Source organism: Platichthys flesus, chromosome 1, assembly GCF_949316205.1.
Source record: "Platichthys flesus chromosome 1, fPlaFle2.1, whole genome shotgun sequence".
In the NCBI taxonomy this organism is placed as follows: Eukaryota; Metazoa; Chordata; class Actinopteri; order Pleuronectiformes; family Pleuronectidae; genus Platichthys; species Platichthys flesus.
In genome coordinates, this window is record NC_084945.1 from 3736894 (window position 1) to 3756025 (window position 19132).

Below are 19132 nucleotides of genomic sequence, written 5' to 3' on the forward strand. Positions count from 1 at the left end.
ATGCTGTCAACATATGGTCCTAATCCTTCCTTATGCTTGTCTTATGACAGACACACACCCACACACACACAGACACACACACGGTTCTGAAGTATTCCAAGGACACTGTGGATGAATTCTCTCGCTGGGTTTACATCGTTGTTCCCACCGTCCTTCCCCCCCCGGTTCCATCACAGCCCCGTTCCTCATGCAGTCACAACGGGTGACACTGAACAATACACTTAATAAACTTCACTCTTTATCGGTACATGTTCTCCGGAGCTCCTGTGGATAATATGCCGCTAAATATGAAATAACAGATCTTTAAATGTTAAACAAAACCCACAGAATAGCGTTTAAATCGCAGGCTCATAGATAAAAGCACTCAGTCGACTTTAGCTTCTCATTAAGGCCTAATAATGTTGGCCATTACACTCGCTGTCAACTTTGTCTGATTATATGACAGAAGGAACAAAAATCAATGGGCTTGTTTCTCCGGGGGAAAGTGTGCACAGCACGGTTCGTGTCTTTATTAGTAATGACTGAGGGAGACGCATTCATTAGAAAACAGCTGGCGGCGGAACAGGAAAAGTCTTATTGATTACAGGGCTTTGACTTAAAGGTAAGAGATTAACGAAAAGACATGCAGTAACTTTGGTTAAACCCGTGCTTAAAGGACCGCCAGAAACACAACATGACCGAGCAGATCGTTGGGCTTTTTTTTACGTGCTGAGCTTCTGAGATATCGGCCTTTTTTGCCGTCTCCCTGGTTCAGTGAAGGAGAATAGAATTGAGCGTTTGCTAAATCCTGCCCCAAACTGTGACCATCAGCTCAGAGCAGCAGTAATTAGACACGGCTGGCTGGTCGAGCTATGGATTCACCCACATGAGGCATTAATGAGAGTGGGGTGGAAAGAACAACAGCATAAAGTTGATAAAGTTTACTGCACATGTTCACTTTATATCCAATTCAGTTGTTACCACAGGGTTTAATCTTGGTATAACCTTCATAGTCAGGTTGATAATTTAAATCTGTGTTATTGCATGAGAAGGTTCGTATACTGTAATGATCTGAAACGCTTGTTGTAGCTCCTGTCTCTTTAAAGGTTCGGTGTGTAGGATTTAGTGACAACTAGTGGTGATGTGCCATATTGCAGCTTAACACCCCTCACCTCACCCTCCTCTTGCAAACATGAAGAAGAACCTGTGGAAGCCTCCAGTTCTACCTCCATAGAGAAGACCCACTCCTGATTTAAATATATAGGGTCCATTCTAGGGTAAAGAAAATAACAAATCCTACAATTTACACTAGCCCAGTTCCTAACAGACATGTTTAGACAAGGCACTGCACCAGTTTTCTTCAAATGCTTGTAACACCCTGTGATACCTCCTAAGTTGTGAATGCAGTTTCTTTTTTTAGTCGGGCCATTGTGGGTTATTGTGTTCATATGGCTTTTGTCCTCGGGTTGCTCGGGGGAGTAACAGTCATGGTTTATAGGAATTCTGAATCATTTATACAATTTGATCCCGGCAGCACCGCCGAACTAAAGCAGGATAAACAGCCAGAGGTGTGTGGAGGAGGCTGCAGGGAAACAAATCAAACTGAAACAAGAGCAGGAACATTGGCCTGTGCTGAACCACAGCCTCCAGTGCTGAACCACATCCTACAGAGCTGAACCACATCCTCCAGAGCTGAACCAAATCCTCCAGTGCTGAACCACATCCTCCAGAGCTGAACCACAGCCTCCAGTGCTGAACCACAGCTTCCAGAGCTGAACCACATCCTCCAGAGCTGAACCACATCCTCCAGTGCTGAACCACATCCTCCAGTGCTGAACCACATCCTCCAGAGCTGTACCACATCCTCCAGAGCTGAACCACATCCTCCAGAGCTGAACCACATCCTCCAGAGCTGTACCACATCCTCCAGAGCTGAACCACAGCCTCCAGTGCTGAACCACATCCTCCAGAGCTGAACCAAATCCTCCAGTGCTGAACCACAGCTTCCAGAGCTGTACCACAGCCTCCAGTGCTGTGGGACAATGGTTACATTGGAGTTTAATTGATTTCTTCTGCAGAAACTCCCACTCAGGATTTCAAATCACATCTTCATATGTATTAGTCACTCAGTCAAACTGCATATGGGAAAAATCCCAGATTAACACCAACGTTTAATTAGTTGTTTATTCTTCCACATGTGGTTGCTTGGTTTCCCTGAGAGTGTTTTTTTGGAGATTTCATTGTGACAGATGTAAACTCATTAAAGCGTTCGAGGAGATAAATCTTAAATCTGGAACTTTAGGTTTGTGAGTCTGCAGGAGTTCCAAAGTTTAACTTTAAAAAAAATCTATGTGGAATTATTGAAATTCTGAAGAAGTGGAGAAGCTGGTGGATGTTTCCTGTTAATCCCCTGATTACTGTGATATGTAATCATGTGCACAAATTGAGGTGTTAGAATAGTTCCCTTAGCTGTTATCCATCTTGGAAAGTTCATGGCTACAGTGGTTTGAACCAATCAGCATCCGGGGAGGAGCTACTGGCAGCTAGGGGCGTGTCTCAGGTGAGACGAAGATGCTTTCAAAAAGTGACCTACGAACTGAAGAGCAGTTCTTCGTTGAAAGAAAAGCAAAGAATGTCACTGAAAACTTTACCCGATGCAAAGAATCTTTTCACTTTCTCACGACTTGCTTCGGTAACTGGTGATGGACAGATGGTTCCTCCAATCACCTGCCAAGTGTTTATTGAAACGCCTGCCCTTTCCCAATATCCAGCAAAGCCTCCCCATATGGTCCAGTGTAACCAACCATCTGCCACACCAGCTTCTTGTTCCCTCACGCTCCACAATGATAGGAAAAGACTTACTGCTATCAACTATGTCACACGTATGACACTAGAAGCAGATCCAGCTCCTCTCCACCCCCCTCACCTGTTCAGTTCTGATAACCCTCATTCTTCAGACACGTGTTGTCTTCACTGACGTCTGGTCATGTTGGTTCCATCCTACTTGACACTGGTCCTGTTGTAAAAGCCCAATGTACCCGTCCATTCCACGACTCAGGAACCAATTGGGTCACTGCTAAATAAAGACTGGCTGCTGAACCCAGTCCACAGAACCTGGAGCTGCACCACTGCTGCAGCACAAGACCCGGTCCCCTCAGTTCACAGAATAAGAATCAGTTGTTGTTGTTGACGTTGTTGTGTCAACTTAACAATTTATTGATGAGGCCCAGACGCCACTGTCATCCACACTGCTGCTTTCCTGTTTATTTAAAATCTAGTATTTCTGAACGTATATAGCAAATTCCACCAAGTTTGACACTAAACTTCCTCTGGTTTGTCAAGTGAGACTCTGATAAGACGAATGGTTCAAGATATTCTTTACATTTACAGGAAGGGATATTTTTAGAATTAAGTGGTGTAGTGCACTCCACTGTATGACTAATGTAGTAGCATCGTTCTGTCCTCAGGAGAACCGACTGTATGACAACACGGAATGAAGCGCTATAACATGCATGAAGTAGAAGGAACATAAAACACACCACAAACAATACGTTGGTTATCTAATCAATTAGGTGAAAGATGATTAAATGATCAGGATACGATGATTTCCTGTTTTTTAAATGTGGGAACCTGGATTTCTAGGTCTGCTGTATGTTTGGGAGCTGAAGACTGAAACACAGATTCCCCTCTCAGCACCGCTGCCATGAAACTGTTGGAGCTTATTCCTATTTAAAATGTTATTATTGCAGTGATGTGACTGGCTCAACTCGAAGCTTTCAGCTGGCAGCTCTCAGACCAGCTGTGTGGCTTGCTTGGAATCCAGGGCTGCCAACTCTCACGCTTTCAGGCTGCGTCTCACATGCTCACACTGTCCAGACGAATCTCACTCCACATGAGAGGGAGCAGCAGAAGCCCCTCTGTAGTGAAAAGTACCATGAAGGCTGCTCCAGTCAAATTTTATTCATGTGGCCCAAAACCACAGATTTGCCTCGTGTTGTTTAACAGTATATGGCACCGACTGTCTGTAGGTCTGTGTTTTTTTGAGGGGAATCCCCTGAGCAGGTGTGAAAGTACAGATCAAAGAACCAAAGATCAGGATTAACTAGAGTGAATAAAGACGAGTTGTACGTTTGTATTTGAAAGGATTAGCACAGTTCGGTTTGTATGATTTTCTGGAGCAGAAGTGCAGACACACCGGACAGAGCAGGTCGGAGCAGTGAGGAATATTTAATAAACCTTAGCAGGTACAAGTAGATCCAAAAAACTCAAAGCTCAGGCAGGAAGCTTCAGGAACATGGACAGGAATCACCATGTTAACAAAACGGAGCTGAATCAGAGGTGGATAGACGAAAACACACATCGGGAGTGATCACAGACAAAATACTAATTCATTCTAAATGGCCCAAATCTTTATTTTTCATAAAACTGTTTTGAAATGCTTGGGAATTAGTACGATTAGAAGTTGTTTAAGAGGAATTAAATCCATTATCTATATCGCTGGAGCCAATCTCAGCCGACACAGTGAATCCTAACATATTACAAAATATATTTGTATTATTAGAAAACTAAACTGTCTGTCTATCTGTATGTGGATTTCTGGCCGACAAGGTAAAAGTCCAATTTAATGTTTCAAAAAAACTTTCCTTGATAAAAACTGTGTTAAAATCTATTTAACTGGTCCCCCCCCCCGTCCACCAGGCCTCTGGTGTGTAGCCTGTTTTTTATTCTTCAGTTAGTATTTCCACAAACTGCCCACAGGGGAGGGAGGTTCTGCCCTTTACCCCATCATTAACCTTTGTCTCCCTTCCCAAGACACAATGACATGCACCAGTGAATATCGACCACACGGATAAGAAGACAGGGAGGTCAGCAGTGTGTGTCTGTGTGTGTGTGTGTGTGTGTGTGTGTGTGTGTGTGTTTGTGTGAGCGTGTATGTGTGTGTGAGCGTGACCATTGGCGGTTTTCTGTAACTCACGTCTTTTGTCTCCAGAAACGATAACTGGGTCAATTATCAAGGTCACAGACAAAGTTGTGCTTCGGTTTACTGGAAACACAAAGTCTTGAATTCCACAGTGAAAATCACTTTAAAACAAAAACATGTGTGAAACAGTGAAGTGGTTTGTGTGTCATCAGTGGTTTTTATCACCAACAACATGTCTGACCTGTTGTTTCCCAGTGGTTTCCACTGAGTCTTTTGGTATTTTACATTGAAAACATACAACCATGTCTGGAAAGAGACTTTTTTTTAAATCGGATATTTTACAAACAGTTTTTCAGATTTATAATAGTTTTTTTTTGTGCTTTTCTATCTAGAGAGATGGTTTTGTATCTTCCACATTATTGAACGTACATGTTTTTAACCGGATTTGTTGTCGTTAAGGTTTCAGGACAGACTTTGTGTGATTCACTACACTCACAGATTATATTAGTGATCTTCTGTTAATGGAATCCACTCTGTTCCTGTCAGCGGCCTGTTTTCTCCAGGTAGCGTCTATGAGGAAGGAGGTTAATACTGACCGTTAAGCAGACCAGAACAATTCTGTTATCAGGCTCCGTCCAGAAGCTTCGAGGCTCCAGAAACATTTTGTTTTTCTAATTACCGCCATGAGAAAGTGGCCCAGCAGGAGAGGAAGAGGGGGGGTGAAGAACGAGCAGGAAGAGCAGAGGGGCTACAGGGTTTTACCAGCATGCAGAGATGAACACAGTTCTTTCATCGAGCCCAGTTTTCTCTTTACAAAACAACAGCTAATAAAGAACTTGAAGAAGATTAGAGAGATGAAAACAAAACGTGGTTTTACTGCTCCGACTTCAAATTAGTTCTCTTTTTTTTCCTTTCCCCCATTTTATGCTTGAACACATGAAAAATACAGATACTGATCCATTTGGACTCATCGTAAAACGGCGCTGCTGAATGTTAATGATCACATTATACACATTAATAATCCTTGACCTTTATACTAACTATAAAGCGCAAGAGTAGAGCATCAAAAGTTATAGTACATTGAAATGTCTCAGGTTTTGTGTTAATGTACTAGTCTCCTCGTTTATATCTGAAAATGGGTAAACTTGAAAATGTCTCCATGAAAAAATAAGATGTCGGTGAAAATAGTTTAAAGCCAGTGTTAATTTTGTCAGCTGCTTTTTTTATTTGTATTAATGTGATTTAAATAATGTAGTCATATATTTAGTCTTGAGATAAAAAAGGCACATTAGTTTTACTCGTCACTCAAATAAAATCAAAACTTTTATTCAGCAGTTTAATCGAGACCAAGAATTAGAAGTTTATTAAAACTTCTTGGAATCAGGAATATTTTATATAAATATCCAAAGCCATGCAAAAAATGTGGTGACTTGACTTTCCCCTGTGAATCGTGAGACTATATAAATGATGATGCATCTCCACCTCCTACCATCTGTTAACATGGAGAAGGGGATTAATCATCTATGTGATTTATCTCCACTTAGCTGTCATGTTTATTCACAATCTACATATGACACTTGCGTTTGCTGTATTCCCTCAGTTTCAGTGGAGCTGCTCAGTGACCTACATTTACTGTATATTTCCTTCTGCCTGCCAACTTTCAACTTATCGGTTAACTAAACACACATAACAGTCCTCTGTGTTTACTGAGCTTCTACTGCAAACTGAAGACTGCAGCCTTTCTGGAGAGATGTTCATCATTTCAGTGTTTTGATAAAAAACTGTTTATTTCTTCTATATATGTTTAATTTCGTTGAAATTTTAAAGATTTAGCTACATTGAAAACATTAGCGTTATTATACAATCAGTCAAAAAGCCTTAATTTTGCTAACAGGTGCATTGGATAGGTGAAAAATCTAATTTAATCTTTCTTCCCTGTGTTCCACGTGCAGTGTTCTGGCACACATAACACTTCCTGTTAGCCAAAACATCACCTGATGTCTGCCGGGCCAGCAGCAGTGTGACGCACATGCATCGCACTCATAAAAATAGGCACACTCACTCTAAGCGGGGGGGAGCATGGGCGTGAATTCACCGCACATGCACTCACAGCATCGTACTTGAAGCTCTCCAGTGCCTCCTGTCACATCCCTGCTCCTGCTGCATTCAGGGTATTTCATTTAATTGAATGTAATTGTCGAGGACACACTGCGTTTTAATGTGAAACCCAAATATTGTGACGCCTCCCTCCTTCCATTCACTGACTGTGTTATCAGGGAGCACCAACACTTACTTTGTTCCACTCATGCAAACGTTTCAAAGCATTTTTTATTTTTGAAAAAGTAATTTAACGTGTCTGTGTGTAACAAAGTCAATCATGCAGCAGCGCCGTGTGAAAAAGAGTCAAAATGTGCTTTTGGCGTCGGAGGATTCTGGCAGATGCAGCTTTGGTCAGAGCACTGGCAGCTCATGATGTTACACCAACCAAATAACCATCATCACGGTAATTATAGATTTTTTTTTTTGTTTTACTACTGTATTATCCTGCCTATAGTATATTCATATTTATATATTTATCTTGCTTAAAGTTATTATATCATACAATACCTGTTAATACTGCACTACTTCAGATCTATTACTTACTGCTCATAGTTCTTATATCATACAAAAGCTGTTGATACTGCACTACTTCAGATATATTACTTACTGGTCATAGTTCTTATATCATACAAAAGCTGTTGATACTGTATTATTCCATATATATTTGCTACTGTACATATCTTATTTATTTACATTTCAAATACGCACAATACTCTGCACTTTAACTCCTTTTTTGCACTTCTGGTTAGATGCTAAACTGCATTTCGTTGTATAAGTACTTGTACTCTGCAATGACAATAAAGTTGAATCTAATCTAATCTAATCAAATCTAATCTAATCTAATCTAATCTAATCTAATCTAATCTAATTTGATGAAGGATCCATTGCATTTTAGTTCCTCATTACGATGTGTATTTATGTGTTTATACAAATTAATGTATTTTAACCTCTCTTTTATGATGTTTATATCATTTGATTATATATACATATCGAGCATGCTAACATATTGATGTTGTTTATGTTGTTTAAGGTCTCAACTCATACACAATTGGCCGGAGGATTTTGTTATTTAGCTCTTTCTTTCACAATAATAGGAGATTGGCTGCATAGATCTGTGATCTGGGCCTTTCCTCTTCCCAACACAATGCACACAACTCTGAACTCCACAGGTTACATCATGTGTCTGTTGCTCCACACCTCAGGGTCCTGTGGACGGCTGACGGAGGTGAAGCCTAACGTGCTTTTCTGCTGATGCACCCCGATCGCCTCGAGACCCGGACGCGTTGTGCATTCTGAGACGTTCACCACAGTCGTAAAAAGAGGTTTCTCTGTGTTATCGTAGCTTTTCTATCAACTCAAACCAGGCGGGCGCTCTCCTTCGACCTCTCCCCCCGTCAATAACATGTTTCAGCAGAATTGATGTATTTAGTTTTATGCCCGGGACAGCTTCAAGGGCTCCGATCATCTACAAGCCAAATCAAACCATAAACGTCTGGCTGCACTTATCCGATCAGCCAATCATGTGGCTGCAATGGAATTTAAAACCTCTTTAATATCAGATGTTTGCAAAAAGTGATATATTTCCCTCACAACTTTATGAGAAAATTCACTCTTCACTTTATTTATAACGTAAGTAAAGATTTTGCGAGATGCTGCTGGACAAAATGCCTAAACTCATGGCTTGATAATGGCAGCTCACAAACCAGTGGCTGACGTTTCCATTCCCACTTGGTCAGGAGCCAAGTTAACTCTACAAACTGATCATAATCCCAGAACACCAGTAGTTTCAGAAATATTAAACCAAGCCTGTATCAAAACTGTGAAAATCACATTTTTCTCACATTCTGAGTCTTGCATCTGACGGATTTGACACACGCCGCGCGGCTGCCACCTGATTGGCTGATGGGATAATTGCCTGGATAAGCAGGTGTGTGGTTTTGCTTCTGCTCTATTTGGCTCGGAGACGATCAGAGCCGTTGAAGCCGTCTGGTTCGGGGAGATTTTCCATTATCTCCGATTTAAAGGTTAAAGACCACATTTCTGGTAATTTGTGCATCAGGGTGAGATATTGAGTGGTGTGCGATTATGATAAGATGTGACGTTTAGCCTGTGGCTTTGTATGAATGTGCGTGTTTCTCCGACAGGTATCTTATCTGTGCACAAAAACCGATTTACAACAATACAATTCTAATAGGCAATAAGAGATTAGCTCTTTAATGAGCAATGAAGTTAAGCGCTTCCTTTTCCCACTTAATCGGTGCACAGCTGCTGCAGCATATTACGATTTTGTTGACATGTGCTTATGAAATATACATATAACTTAAAAAATACCATACATGTCCTTGAGGGGAAACCCTGACAAGCGTTGGCGGTAAAAAGAAACTAAAACGAACTGGATGCTGGAAGTTCTCCAGACAGACGGTGGAGTGAGAAGATGTCAAACTCGTCTCATTGAAACAAACTGTAAGGAGAGAAATCTATCTTGGGATGAGACCGACCTGTTTTCATTTCCAATCTGGATCATTGTCCCAGCCGGGGAAGTCAGCTGCAGAAAAACACAAGCACACAACAGAACTAACAAGGTGCAGGATATGGAGGCAATAACAGAGAGTAAGGAAGGAAAATCAGTGAACCAACAACCTCTGCAATATTTCAAACTCAGGGCTCAACTTCATAAGACAAATGAAAACCACAGGGCCAGTGAAATATCCAGAGTCTCTTTCAGGACGGAGGACGTGTGGACAGTCCGTTGGGAGCATCGTGGCCTGAGGCTCGTTTGGGCCGGACTCGAACCGTCAACCTGAGCAGTGATAACACAACAAACCGGAGCTGACTGACAGGCCTCTCCCCAGAATCCATGTTTCTCTCTCAGGCATCTACTTCTCCACCAATAACATTTTAGATCTTGAATTTTAGAGTGATTATTTGATCAAACTATACCCGTGTAACCGTTTACAGATGATAACTCCAGAGAATGAAAACTAAAGGACTGGACCTATAGTTCTGCTTTATATCTGGAGCAACTGACTTGGGCATTTTTGAGTTCTGACAATCTGGAGATCCGGACTTCAGCTCTTGTCTTGAAGCAGCTGGTACCGGAGCTATAGCACACTTTGGAATCTCAGTATCCAGACAACACCTTTCCTCCCTGATGCACATTGTGGCCAGACGTATAACTTGTGAAGTTAGGAAACAGCGTTAGTCTTCAACATTAGCAGTCCGCTGGTTTGTGAGGATAATTCTAAGTCAGTCGGCTCCTGCCAGAGGTTCTGATGAAAAACACAAAGCTCAGAAAAACCACACATAATGAGATCTAATACATTTTTTGCACATGGGAGCAGTTTTTTGGATCATTCTCTTCCTCTCAAATCCAAAAAAGCAATTTCATACGACTTCAGTTGTACTTCTCCCTGATAAAGGCAAAGAGCGAAAGAATTAGCTTTGAGTATTCAGAGATGAACACGGGATATGGGAATAATGAACTTTGCAATAAGACTCATAGAAGGAACTCGAGACACCTCTCCGTTGAAATGAGAAACAGCTGAGTCATCACAAGCTCAGGGGGGGGAGTGGGCCGGTTCGCAGCTGAGCCGGCGTGGGAGGCGACGGCTGCCAGGTGAGTTGGCTCAGGAGGTGACTGATTACAAGACGGCACGAAGGAAATCAGAAGAAACGCTGGAAATAACTCAGGGGGGCCGTGGCCATAACACACACACAGACACGCACACGCGAACACAAGTAGAGCAGGAGGAGAACACAGACACACACAAGGGAGAGAGGAGACACTGTGCTGCACAGCTGTTGTGTTACATTTAAAATGAAATGACAAGTCGACCTTGACTGTTGTTTGTGGACAGGAAGCAAACCACAGCTTCCTGTCTCCAGTGGGACCGGAGACCGTAAACAAAGACGAGCGACACGACAGCTTCACAACAGAGAAGTCACATCGTTTTGATTGAACCACTAAATAATAAATCCCCCCTCCTCCACGTTAGCAGATGGGATATGGATCAAACTGAAAACGTCACTGCTCACTTGTTCGATGCTATAGAAACCTGGTGAAAGTTCTCCTGGTATTTAAGTGTCATCTCCGTTGTATAGGCTATAAACTCCCACCTCCTCCATGTTAGCAGTCTGGACATGGACCAAACTTAAAAGTCCACAAAAGGTACACGTCAAATATGTTTTTCACAAAGATGATTTCTGGCATTTACGTTTCTACTTCACACAAGTGTATTCAAGAGTTCTTGTTACTAACCTGTTTTAATTGGTACTAGAAATGGGGTGAAACATTATGATCAACATCTCAAACTTACTTGTGATTGGTCAGACACTGTGCAGACTCAAATATTTTAGCTTAATTTTCTTCAACAGGGGAAAATGGAGATAGATATTCCATCTTTATTTACAGTCTATGTTTGGCATGTATGAAACGTTATACTGCAAAAGCAGCAGTAGCAGCAGCAACATCTGGATTTTTTTTTTAAATATCATGATCCGGCCATTTTGCCTTAAAAAATGTATCAGGGAATAATTGAGACAGTTTTGACAGTTTCCTGAATCGAAGACAACCTCATTAGAGGCAGAAAAACATGCTGCAGGGGGTCAGTCCACTGGTGTGTGTGTGTGTGTGTCTCCTCACACACACACACACACACACCAGTCAACATTTGAGTTTCTGCTGCTTCAGCCTGCTGAGACAGTGGCTGCCACCGAACGCCTATGAAAACAGATTTTCCGCAGATGATTACTCACGTCGCCCTCCTGATCCAATCTAATAATTGCATCTGAAAATGAGCCCGAGCCAACACCTGCGGCCGCGAAGCCTCGATTCGTTTTATAAAGCAAAATTAATTTGCTGCCACACATTGTACAATCTCCACGACCGGTCTTACGCTGGTGAATTTAAAAGAAGGCATCTGAACTGAATGTGTTGGGGATCTGAAATGTTCTTGTGTCCCGGACTTTGTTTATATTAGTGAGGAATCCTTTCAGACGATATATATCAAGGCTTTCTCTAAAAAGATGAGTCTTGTTCAGGAGAAGCCGGACTCAGGACCCCGGCGTCTCTCGGCTCCGGGAGGCGACCGGGCCGACACGCAGCAGCGGTGAATTAGGCGGCTGTAGATCATCCGTGGCGAGCAGACGCTCCTTTAGCCTCGAGGTCCACAGCAAACACATGACAGCCTGATTCATGCTAATGCATTACAGGCCGAACAGAGACCTACGTAGTGTTTTCATAAAATCTGCATAGAAGGACACAAAAGAGATTTGCTTCCAGTGCCGGATGATTTGGTTCATGAATCCTCTGCCTTGGGTGAGAGTAAAGTCATTATTTATAATATAATAGCTTTTTTAACACATGCTAATAAGGATCAGCGTCTTTTATTCACCACTTTGATGGGATACTATGAGTTTCCCTCAAGCATCACCGATAACTCTTGGAAAATATTATATATATAGAGCCTAATGACTGTAGTTGACCCCTGATGGAGGCTCCAGTCGCACAATGAGGCTGATATCCGAGCTTTTGAGAACATTATAAAAGCAAATCGACATCACCCACAGTTCAGCTCATATAGAAAGATGCACCACATGCCAGCTCCAGAAAACATCTTGATCGCCCCCTGGTGGCTGGCTGCAGGAAAGTTCACAAACTTTGCAACCTCCATTTTAGCAGTCGGATAAAGGTGGAAGTAGAAAAAAAATCAAAGTACACATTTCTCTAAAGATGGCGCCTGTCACTTAAAATAGTTCTGAAACATCAGGGTTGACTACTGATTGGTCAAGCGCCCACATCCTGGACCTTTTTGGCTTCACCTTCTCTGCAGTGGGAGGAAGCTGGAGCAGCGTCGGCCATCTTTATTCACATGTCTATGGTCCAGATTCACAGGGAAACTGCATGGAGGTCGACTCTGTGTTGCTTTATTTCTCTGAAGATAAAGTATTGATAGAAGTAAAGACAGGATTCCTTTGTAAAACAGCAAAGATGAGATCCAGTCTGACGCTGCAAAGTCACATCTAACAGCCGTGCATGTAGCTTTTGTTCATTTGAGTGTTTCTTGCTCTTCTTTACCGATTCCTCCCAGCATGTGAGTTTTCAGATCTGGTGCCTGTGGTGTCCTCGTGCCTCCCACCTCCTTCCAGACTAGCTCAGCTCTGGATTCTCTTTAACACAATTCATTTAAAAGAAACGTTATATTTTTGTCTTCCCATGCTACATTTATCGCCGCCAATTCTTTTCATTTTCACAGATCTGATATCATGCATCATCACACCACCTGGTTGTTAAAGGTCGCACAGAGCCACCACAGTGTATTATTCTTATTTAGGCCGACTTCCTCCATCTGTTCTGCCGGTGACAGCTTTCAGAAGAGAAGCATCTTGCAATTAGAGGCCTTGATACCTCAGATGTTTATCCGCGTGATTAGTTTCTCTCACACACACACACCACAGTTGACTCATAGAAGGCAACTTGACTTTATTCTCAACATGGCAAAGTTCTTCTCTTGTTTGTGTCTATCATTAGAACTGCTTTATTTATTCCATGGTGTTGAAAGAGTCCAGGAACGCTGCAGTCCTTGATTGCGCTTCCACCGGCTCATTAGTGCACGTGAAGCATCTGCATTGACAGCTGCAAAGTTCCAAGTTCATCAGATTTTCATTTACAAATCATCGATGCTGCGTAATTACTGGAGGAGCGGTAATGATAAATCGGAAAAGAGGCTGTACAATTCATAAATAGCACCGTAAGGCTTTAATAAATAATTTACATGAGACACGCGAAGAGGACTAACACAAGCTCTCTGCTTTGAAGTGTGTTATTGCTCAGCTGCAGGACAGTTTCGACGGCATTCATTGAAATGCTGTGTTGTTTTTTCTCATAAACAAAAACAATGATGATGAAACGAGACACGTTCAAAAGAAAACCGAGATGAAAACAAATGAAATGACAACTTTTAACTGTTAATTACAGAAATATAAGCTGTCGATGACGGGTGAAGTAAACAAATATGTAGTTTTCAATTAGTTTTAGTCCGATGGTGTAAAGAACGGATTGAGTTGAATGAACAAAAAGACAAGGCGATAATTTTAATTAAAATGAGGAGATTGCAAATTTTAAAGATTCAATTTAGAGACACTTGATTTGATGAGTCATATATGAGTTAAATGTAACACAAACCTAAAATGGCATCCCATCGACCTGCATCACATTTCACACATTAACATCAGTTAATAACTTCACACAAACAATCTCCTGAACAAAACTGTTTTTAACGATCGAAAATTTGAACTCTAAAGTGTAAATAGAAAGCTGTCAGGTAGAGATCAAAGACATCTCATCCTCTTTGGAGAAAAATAACCAGCAGGTAATTGTTCTGAATGTGTAAGAACATAACATAAGATACGTCATGTGGATAAAGTTCTGTTGTCATATGGCCGAAGAAATTCCTGCATGAAACTAATGTATCATGACAGTCCAAATGATCAAAGGACTCATGAGGAGCCTGACATGTATGTGTGCACCTTGTGAGAGCAGAGAGGATGTCAGTCAGTCATCATCCTCATCCCGGAAGACAATCTCAGAAGACATAGAAAGTCTTTAGTCTGCAACCTCCAAAACTGTCCAGGAGATCATCAAGGATGAAGTCTCTCAGTTCACCGAATCTTCTTCTGATGAAACTTCCGACTCTGATCATGAGCAGTTGGAATCTGGCTCAACTTTGGAGATGAAGATCGTGCATATGACGTTGCTGAGGTGATTGTTGATGAAATCATGTCGCAAAACCAAGTTGATCTAGAAAAAACCTGAAGCATACCCTCTCTGAAGAAAGTGTGTGGAAGGATTAAGACATGCGCTGCAAAGCAGTTTTCCCCAAGCGTCCATTTGTCATATTGTGGAGAGACTGAATAACAACTTTGACAACCCAGCCTTTGACAAGGTTTTAAGTAGGCAGTCAATGCAGTCTGTCATGAGTGATATTGATGCTCTGCTTCCAACAGTAGTTGGTGAGATACAGCAGGGGCAGAACGTGTCTCAATGGATTGATGATATCTTCAGTGGTGAAACCATCGAGTTAACCAAAGAGGTGAAAAATATCCTCAACAATCACATTGATAGGATGAGACCTAAGATCACCACACGACCAAAGTGCTTAAGCATAATGGTTTTACCGCCACGTTCTCTAATATCAGCTGACATCCTTGCCATGGTGTGGTGTTTCCTTGGAGTAATGAGGTGGTGGCTTCACACACAGTCAGAAACTCTCACTTCCAGGGTGATACCACATACCTAAGAACAAGTTGTGTCAGAGGGCCCGACCGGGGCTAGTCGAGGGTCTGGCTCAGAAAGCGAGGTGACCACTCCTGAATCACGGAAGAATACAGCGAAGAGCAAGAGCCAACAGAGGACGGAAGGAAATCACTCATCAGGATAATTGTTATAAAGCTGGTTTCGAGGATCTTAGATAAAGCAAAGGTGCTCGTAGCTCTCAGATCACCAAACACCATCATCGAGCATCTGGTCGAAAATATACGGGTCGAAATCGAGGAATGACGATTTTGAGAACGCCTTGACAAAGTAATTTTCCAAAAAATCTGTGGTATGTGTGCTTTTGGAATTGGAAATGACAGACCCAGCACTGGAAGAATATATTCCATCTTCCTTCAAAGATCAGCTTAAGTTCACTTGGATTCTTTCTTTTTTTGCTTCTCCAAATACTTTTCACAATAAACGGTCTAGTTAGAAGTCAAAGCCAAAGTGCTTGCTCGTTGTGTGTTTCTCTATGATTCTTCAGGTCTTGATCTTCTATGTAAAGTGCCTTTTAAAAAATGAAATGTGTTTTCTCCAATTCTCTGGTTTCCAGTTGATTGTTCAATATTCGAACATATGATAATAACATAAACTTGACTCAGATTGTCTGATCTCATAGTTTCGTGTGAAACCATTGCACTAACAATGTTTAAGATTGGCTGAGGTTAAGTAAAATGAACCAATAGGAAGAAGGTGGGTGTCACGTGAAAAGTGTGACGATAGCAACAGACCCGTGCTCTACTGCGCCATCAAGTGGACAATAAACTCAAAACAGGCAGTGCTTATAATGACACCATGGCTTTGGTGTGTGACGCTTTGAATTGAATAAATCCATCGCGTTTCGCTGCCCCTTATATTTGGAATTATTTCCTCTTCTATTTTTCTTGCCATGACCATAAAGCCTGAATTTGATGAGGTGATGATTCAGGGTATTTCACAGATAAATACAAACCTGTCTTTCACTATGAATCCAGGATTTGCAGACATGTCGTATAATCCACCTTTAAAACAGCAGAATTTGTTTTCCTCACCTTCTTCTACTTCACTATTTACTGCGACTCGCTCCCTTTTTCCAATTCCATCTCTTCTTCTCGCTCCGTTCCTCGACTGTCACCCCCCCCCCCCACCCCTTCTCCGCCTGCGCTCTCTCTCTCTCCCCCCCGCTGTCAGCGTGTGACAGATCGATGCTGTATCCTCTCGGCTTCCCTTTGCAACTGTATTCTCCTGGTAATTGAGCTCAGCTGGTCTCCCAGGGGGCCACTGATTTTCCCAGGCGCCTCCAGAAGCTCACTCCACCATCGAAATCATCGCCTGCTCCCTCCATCATCCAGCCCCCCCCACAACCTGCGAGAACCCCTAAAACCAATACCCCGAAGCTGTAATGGTTGCATTTCTACCTGCCGTGTTGTTTCTCTCACCCTATAGCACCTGCTGGTCGTGTCCATACAACACCACTCAAATAAAACCAATTATCCCCCTTTTACAAACCCACACTTCGAGAGGAGGGACCGTGAAGAAGTGAATCATCAATTTTACGGTATCAGAGCTTTGAGGGTCACGTCAGTAACGAGCGAAGAGATGAGCGTTCACGGTGAATCTGTGTCAGCTCCATATTCTGTTCAGTTTGTTTTCAGACTTCACCGAGTGTTGAGATCCTCCGGGCGTCTCATTCCGCTCGTATCGATTATCCTCTGATGCTGGATTGGATTCAGTACCGGTGATTCTCCAGGAGTCTCTCATGGACTCTGGTGGATCTGTGACCACGAGAGAAAAACCGTGAGGGATGAATCAAAATTCTGTTTGTGTTTGTGCGACCGCGAGATGTTTAGACTCGGCTGTAACGAAATGTATACAAACCGGTCACACATTAGAAAGAAAGTAGGTTCCCAGGACGCCCCCCCGGAAACCTGGCGAACCCAGAGAGGATTCTGGGAAGTGCGTGTGTCCGTGAAGGTGTTAATGAGATGAGCAGCAGAATGAGGTTGTTCTTTCTGTTTCATTTGCAAGTGTGAATTATGGCGCCTATTCCTAATATAGTGTGTCAACTTCAATGCGTTAAAATCCCTCTGTGTAATTTAGCTCAAACACACTCTTCTTATTACACTGCTGCTTCCATGTTGTGGTAATATATGCTACATGCATTTAGTGCTGTGCCAAGGATGGACAATAACACCCAGGGAGGGAAATAAGGGAATTGATGGTGGATTTGATTTATTCGCACCGTGGATCGCAATTATCTTTTCATTGCACATGCTAACGATTCACATGCTGTGATTCGAGCAGCGCGGTGGATGCATCAGTGCAGGAAGGAAATATATTAAATTAAACTTTAATTTACTCACTTACTTCTTATGCAAAAACGACTCAACCAAGTTTCCTATGTTTTTGCGTGTATCTTGATCAAAGGGCGGATCTAGGATTTTTGTTAATACGTTTTTTCACTTTCTTTAATATAACAATTAACTTTTTAATGGATCGTGGTTAAATAAATCAGGAATGTTTACGGGATGGATGAGAAATCTGGGTTTTGTTAATTGGTGTTTTAGGAATTGGGCTTAATTGGAGTTTTGCGCTCTACTCAGGTACTACAACTTCACTCTACTGAGATACTAGGTGGTTTATTTGTCAGAAGGATTATACACAAATTATTTCACTGACTAGTTTCTCTGCCTGGAGGAAGGATTTAAAGAAAATCTAGAGTGTGAATAATTCACATTTAGTTTTCATTGCGGCCTTTCACGTTGACATATTTTCTGTCGCTTTAAGGAACTGTTACGTTTAATTAATTTGACCAGACAAAAATGAAATAAAAATATAAAATATGGGGTAAATTGGTTTTCATGGCCACTGTTTAAGATAAATAATATTGCTGATTAGTATTTATGTTTTATAAATTAGACAATCATGTGTAGGATTGTTCGGCTATGGCAGAGGATTGTGCTCTACTGAGTTTTATAGTAGTTTATTTATTCTTGTTTGGGATCCTTGACTATTAATCTGCTCCTCTTCTCCTCTTCCTTCATCTATTATATTTGCTGGTAAGTAATTGCAAACAGGAAAAATAATAAAAGCAAAGTCAGGTCCAATATTCATCCCTCGGTCTTGTGTTGACCTAAAATCTACACATCTTTTTTGTTGGGTTGTTGTTGTAAGTTTGAAGTGAACAGAGTTGAACTTTGTATATTTAACCTCCAGGAAAGAGCAATGTTCTCGTTCTCTGACGTCCCCCCCCCCCCATCAGACATGAATGGATTCATCAAAGTCTGAGATGCTGTTACAAACTCACTGGGACTGTGTGGCAGAGTTCAGTTTGCTTTAAGCAGTGCAGGTGGTGACTGACATGTTTTCCCCTCTGGACTTGCCGTAGCTTGGTACCACACGCCCGTACGAGCCTGTTTACCCGACTCCACTGTTGCTGATACCAACCCCCCCCCCCCAGCAGACTCGTAGCCCTCGGCTCCTCGCTAACACTCTGAACGTAGCGCCTGTACGCCACAGAGAATGCTCAGGGGCTTCCAGGTGCTAGGCCTCGCTGGGTTCGTTCACGTACCGGAGTCAGAGTTTGGGATATTAACTCCCGATTCCTGATTCCTGAGGAGAAACTGGCTTCTGCCGACCAATATGGATTTTCGTGTGTTGCTGATGCTGATTCTGATATCACACCGGGGCCACACAGGCTGCCACAGTGCTGCATGCTCATGTTATCAGGTTTGAACACGGCTCACAAGGAAATATACAGCGAGGATTATCCTTCACCACAGTTTCAGGGTTTGAATCTGTTGAACAATACTTCCTGTGCACACAGTAAAAGCACGTCT